General features: G+C 42.2%; 1 long non-coding RNA gene across 1 annotated transcript; it reads right to left on the bottom strand.

The window, feature by feature from the left end:
• Nucleotides 1-309: 309 nt before the first annotated feature.
• On the bottom strand, nucleotides 310-1,912 carry LOC310996158. The gene is made up of 3 exons (XR_014595888.1): nucleotides 1,844-1,912; nucleotides 427-561; nucleotides 310-334 (listed from the first exon to the last, which is right to left on the bottom strand). It is a non-coding gene; the product is annotated as an uncharacterized lncRNA (long non-coding RNA).
• Nucleotides 1,913-6,839: the final 4,927 nt, after the last annotated feature.

Below are 6,839 nucleotides of genomic sequence, written 5' to 3'. Positions count from 1 at the left end.
TCAGCTCTAACAGTGAGTAACGTGAGACAGCGTTGTCATGTATGATATGACGTGGTGTTTTGCTCAATAAAGAAGCAACAGTCGTTAAGTCCCAAGTAAACTATTTTGTGGACGTTCCTTTTTTTTCTGCTCACACCACCACTCACAAACGAACTGTTACAACACACACGGACAATTAAGAGCCTCCAGTCAAGTGAGAGGTCAAGAAATCATAAATACCTCCGAAATTAGTCTCTGCACAGTTTTCTGGTCGTCCTTTATAGTTGTTGGGTTCTCCAGCCCTCCAGGCTTTGTAGTCAAACTGTGAGCCATCAGTCCACATCCATGTAGAGTCCTGGAAGAGAAAGCACAGGTTAAAATGACCGCCGTGACCGTTCTAGTGTTAAGCACAGGGCACATCAGATCCTTTGTCTTTAAATGTCTCACCCTTATGCTGTCATGGCCTCCAATCCAGGAACGTGTATCAGAGCCTCTCTTTTTCCGAATCAGGTCCCTGACAAACTCGTGTTCCTCAGCGCTGTGGATGGAGGCTAAGTTCCCACCAAGACTGATGCAGGTGACCTGATGACCAAGATAATGAAATGAGAGAAATACAACCTGGGTCTAAACAGCAAACACACAGGCATCGCCTTCCAACCAGCAGAAAACGATGATACTGTAGTGGGTTGGAAAAGGCTACGTATGGTTTCTCAATGTAAACAGCCCCCCTGTTAAATACTTGAACCATGCTAACATTGTTTTTGTATTAATGCAATACACATTTATGTCAGTGGATGGTGCTATTGCACAAGGAGAGCTGGGCAGCTGTGGGGCATGGATGTATTAGAGGAACTTATGATAAATACATGTATTATATAAAATTATAATTCCTATAATACATCCATGCTGTTGAGCCCCAGACTAGAGGTCTTCACGGGTCCAATTTGACGGACCCGAACCCAAATGGACCCGTGAAAATTGGACCCGGACCCGACTGGCCCCGAGCTATTATTGTAAATATGAGTTCCGAACCCGAGCCGAACCCTTAAAAACCCGTGGACCCGAAATGCCCGAGTTGCTTTATGATTTAATACAAGTTGTCTGCGTTAAATAAGACTTGTTTTTATTAGCTACTACTTTCTGTTTCTTACCTAAACGTAGTCTTCTCCGGCTGCGACCATAACGTGATGTAAACAGAAATAAATCCACGTCGTCATTTTCTTGTTTAGATGGTCATGTACTGTAATCCTTCTTCTTAGCCATTACTAACGCCAATCCATTGGTCATTTCCTCTTGTTTAATTAACGTTATCATTTTGGAGTTTCCATGTGCTTTGCAGAGCGTCTGACTAACTGTCACCTTTGACGTCATCATAAGAGTCGTGTAGTTGTTTTGATCACGTGACATAAGTCACACAGGCAGCTCGCAGCCTCGCATTGGACGGAAGGGGGAGGGCGGGGGTGATTGACAGCTGTGACAGCCAATCGCCGGGTCCTCTCGGGTACTGTAGGACCCGGCCTTTCACAATAAGAGCCAAATAATAATATAATAAGAGACAAACTCCACCGGTTTGTCACTTCTTGTGAATGGACCCAAAACCCGAGCCGGGTCGGGTCGGAACCTCGGGTTTTCGGGTTGTCGGTTTTTTCCGAAGACCTCTACCCCAGACCCTTCAAGCTGCCATGCTAAGACAGTACTTACTGGCTTGTGTAACCCTAGATCTGGTGCTGGCAACAAAACCAACAACAGAAGAAAACTATTCACAAAGTGCTTTATGGTGTAAACCAGTGACATAGTAGTTGTCATGATCTAAACAGTTTTAAAACCACAACAGAGGCGCTGTGTGATCATGTTGTTCTAATACCTCTGCCTCAGCAAAATCCTTGACATCGGCTCGGTACATGAAACAGCGAGAGCCAAACACAGTCCAACCAGGAGGACAACCAGGACCTGAAACACAGTTGTATTAGATAGTTAGATATTCAATTCAATTCAATTCAATTCAATTCAATACTTTACTAAACAAAACACACATACACATATACACAGAACAGACAAGTGTTCCAAAGATAATTATGGTGGATTGAAAATAAATCTCATTTAGGTCAAGGAAAGCTAACAACTCCCATTAATAGTTGACAGAGCACCTGTAAAGTAGAGTGATAGGCTACATGTAGTTACTTGTCCCAGTGCACTTGCACTCTGCCTCTAGTCCACTTTACATGGCTGGGAGTAACTGCTGTGTGTCTGTTGTGTCTCTACGGGAAACCTGATCAGTTACAGTAACATCATTAAGCACTTCCCAAGAGTAGAGTCTGTACAGTATGATGATGTTTCTGACGGCCTTGAGCTCTGTGCCAAATGTGGCCCAGTGTCTGTTGTGTCTCTTCAGGAAACCCCAACATCAGTTAACATCACACATTAAGCACATAACACAAACAATGTAAACATACAAGTGATGAATAATATGAACAAAATTCACAAAGTAAATCCACCCGAAGACCTCCAGTGTAGAAAAAGCAGCTACAAACCTGGTAGTCCTACATTGACTTGATTGGAGGTGGACGTCTGAGAACATAGAGAGCAGATTGTAAATATCACTGCCAGCAGTCCCTCTATAATGGGCTGAGACCAATTTCTTCAGGAGAAGCAACTCTCTCTCTCTTGGCTGCACTCTCCCCACTTTGGTTTAACTTTATGGCTCCCGCTGTCTCACAAAAGCAAAAAAAAAAAATTCCTCAAGGAAACAACACACCCAGGTCACTGTCTTTTTGAGAACAAACAGATTAAAGAACGGCTTTTACCACAAAGCACTAATTGCACTCAATGCTGAGTGAGGCTGTGTGTTTTTGCTGCTATATGGGAATGTGGGAATAGTAGGTGCAATAGGTAATGGATAGTATATTGTTTCTTTTTGTGTGTGATTTATGTCTTTTAATGTTTTTATAAATTTGCACTGCAGGAGATGTACTTCAATTTCGTTGTTGTGGAAATGAAAATTAATAATTGTCTGCGCAGTAATGGTCAGGGCCGTGCAATTTTTTTATAGGCAAAATTAGGTCATTTTAAAGTGAAAGTTGCAATTTATTTTCAAAGTTTTGAAATTTAGATGTGTGATGTAATTAGGACTATTGTCTTGTGTTACTAGTTGAAGACATCGGTCATTTTGATATGTCATCTTCATCCTTGCTGGTGCTTGAACTGACAACCTTTGGCATAAAGAACCAGTTCCTAAGTCCGTGAAGGTTCTCAGTCATCCAGGTCATCTTATTCTTGTGGAGTTGTAGTAAAAAGCAACTGGACTTCTTTTCTTGCTTGAAGACGTTTCACCCTCATCCAAGAGGCTTCTTCAGTTCTGAGACTAATGCCAGAAACCCAGGTAGCCTCTTGGATGAGGGGTGAAACGTCTTCAAGCAAGAAAAGAAGTCCAATTGCTTTTTACTACAACTCCACAAGAACCAGTTCCTAACTCACTGAGCTAATTGTCTGGAAGTGTAGCCTGGTGTGTGGCTTCTCAAACAGACTCAGTCACCGGCAAGGCAGCAGTTGTGAATGCAGTTTTCAAGAATTGTCAAAATGTCAGAAATACTGTTTTCTAAACAAAAATCTGATAATACATAAATTTCATCTAGACAGCATGGAAATGTTGGTGATTTGTTTTTAACAATGAAGTGTTTTGCATCATAAGAGAACATCTGATGTTTAAAAATGCCACACCAGTTGTTCCCATGAGAGCAGATTGGAAATGTATTTAGCAAGAATTGGATGGTATATGTTTACAGTGAAACATTTTCATGCACAGTAGGCTCAATTTTTGATAAATCAAAAATCGGTGTGCATCAAAATGCCACTCTTATGTTGACTGCAGTTCTTCCCATGAGAGCAGAATTTAAAATGTTCTCGAAAATTCAGTTTTTGAGATAAAATTCTGATATTTGCCAAACTTCATCAACCATGACTCCAAAATATTGTCTTTCTTTTTTTTTAGTTCGATTGAAAATGTATTTAGCATGAATTGGATGAGTCTGAAGATGCTCTCCAGCAAATGTGGTGTCAATTGAGCAAAAATTTGGGGAAGAGATATGTTTAATAAGTTTTACAGATTTTGAAAATAACAGAGTGATGGACTTCATAATTTATAATGAGTTTAAGTGGACAAAGGTTTTAACAGTATTGGGGCTACATCTTGGTTAAGTTTCAAAACTGTAGCATGTACCGTTGCTTTGGTAGGAAATTTAAAAGTTTTTAAATGTAAACGCTTATTGTGCCCCCCGAGGAGTTGAGTCAATCTGGCATGGGGTCGAACATTTTGTGAAGTTTTTTTCACTGATTATGCATGGGAAGTAGGACTTCCTAGGAAGAAGAAAGGAAGAAAGAAAGAACATTGAGGAAAAGAATAGGGTCCTGGTGGCTGATGCTGCCCGGCCCCTAATAAAACATCTATCTATAATGGTATGGTGCAACAGCTCCTTTGATTCAGATATTTTACTAAAAGCAGGGGTTAATTTGAACCGGATCCTGCTGGAACAAGATCCGGCACCTCTTAATTTTGGCCTCCCTGTGTTCCGGTACTTATTTGGACAGATCCACTACCTCTCATAAAAAAAACGTTTTAAAAATGTTTAAAATAAAATAATAATATGCATATATTAATTTACAGAACAAATTCCAAGAATTCCAAGTTGTTTATTAAGATTTCACATCATTTGAAAGAGTCGGAGATCTGTTGAAGTTGACGCACTGATCGGATTAATAGGCCAATCTTTGAATAATTCTAATGGAAGATTTGCGTGATTTATTATAAGCTCTTTTTTTTTTTTTTTTACACGTTAAACTTGTTGAGAAACTAATTATTGACTGTATACTGTAAAGTCCCACCTGTGGTGGTGTGGGCATTTGCCTGTGCTGTGCAGAGTATAGCCTAAAATAATTGTAAATTATCATCGTAACATTTATGGATATTATTTGAAATTGAGGCTTGTAGTAAGTCCCACAGCATGGCAAGTGGGCATTTGCATGTTTTTTCAGCACGGTTTCTGTATACGACCTGTGCCCTTCTCGTCATCCCTGAGCTGTCATATACTTTGCGTTCCGGCACCTTATGATTTCCAAATTAATCTCTGACTAAAAGTATAGTAAAAGTGTGATCACACACATATACATATTCCATGTATTAATTTGAGGGAAGACATGGTCTACTCAAAGACCTGGGGCTCTAGTTTTGTAGACCAGGCACAGTCTAGGTGCAGGTGCGCCGTCCCAACGGGGCGTGTCCAGGCGCACTTTGCAAGTTTCGTGCACGGCACACCCCTGGCGCAGGCACTCCTCCCTTTTCTTGTCTTTCACGATGGTCACCATGTCAGACTAAACGACCACAGTGGCATATATTCTTGCCGTGTCTTGGTCGGGAGACTGGCAACACTACAAGTATCACCCGACTAATCATCATTCATGACCGATCACGACCCGTGATTCATAGGCTGTCAGGGAGGCATCACAACAAACTATGATGATAGTGATAGTGGCCAGTGGAGCCGTTCCTGGGTCTGGTGAAGAGGACAGTCTGACAGTCTGACCTTCATAGAGGACGTGGGGGATATTAACGGATGTGTAAACCTCAACGTTAACTTATATTGCGCACATGAAGCACATGTTCACTGGGTGTAAACGTCAGAGCGCTCTGTCATCCTATTGGTCGACATCAAGGTTCATGTCGTAGGAGATGTCAGACTAGGCGAGGAAATAAAAAACATTCTAACATGCTAGACTTTCCGTCGGGGTGTCGTACAGCATCGTAGACGCAAAATCGCTGGTCATCAGTTATGTCACACTACACGTCAGTTTGCCGTTCCCGACGCTCATAATCGGGCACGACACTGGAAATGTGTCCGCCATGACGAAATCATGTCAGAATCGGCCTGAAATCGTGTAGTCTGAACCCGGCTTAAAGGACGCAAAAATATAGAAATAGGAAGTCGGAGAAATGGGAAATCGGACTGACGTCATGCGCCCGGACACAACTTTACTTAGAATTTGTTGAAGAAACTCAAAAGTCACACCAACCTGAGAGCCTTCAGATATTTAATTCTGTGAGTGGTTTTCTCACCTCACTGTTCACTACACAATGCAACTGGAAGTAAAGTCAGGGTCATGTTCTTTAGCACTGTTTGTTTTCATTGTAACTGGGTATCACAGGAGCCCTTGATGTTGTGAAGCAACAATCAGAGCTATTAAAACGAGACTTCATGGAACTGATAAACAAAGTTCAGTGTTTAAATACTGAGGTGTTTTTCAGTGGACCTCTGCCAACAGTTCGGCGAGGAGATGAGAGATTCAGCAGGCTGATGATGCTGAACAGATGGCTTAAAGATACATGTACTGCTCAATCACTGAACTTTATTGACAACTTCAACATATTTTGGGAACGCAGGCACCTCTTTAAGGCAGATGGATTTAGCCTTAACAAGTCAGGAGTACAGCTGCTAAGTGCCAACATCTTTTACTTTTTGCGTCAGGCACCAGCAGTCCCTGTCAAGGACAAGAGACAAGACAATCCAAAACAACAGATAAGACGGCGCTCTGGTGAGGGCGCTGAGTCAAGGATTGACAAGGGAGGACAGCAGACTCAGAAAGAACCTGCAACGTCATCATCATCTGCACCCCAGCAAGTGGATTATACACCAGCCCCAACAACATCGTCCTCTGCACCCCAGCAAGTGGATTATCCACCAGCCCCATCAACACAACACGAGCTCCAAAGGGGGAGTCTCCCCCGGCCCCAACAGGAGACTCCCAACATTCAACCCCCCGGACCCCATCCAGCCCCCAACTCTCTTCATCTAGTCCTGACTCCCCATTTC

This window comes from Trachurus trachurus (genome assembly GCF_905171665.1).
Source record: "Trachurus trachurus genome assembly, chromosome: 13".
Taxonomy (NCBI): Eukaryota; Metazoa; Chordata; class Actinopteri; order Carangiformes; family Carangidae; genus Trachurus; species Trachurus trachurus.
Note: the sequence above shows the minus strand (reverse complement) of the source record. Positions and strands in the feature narration are given on the sequence as shown.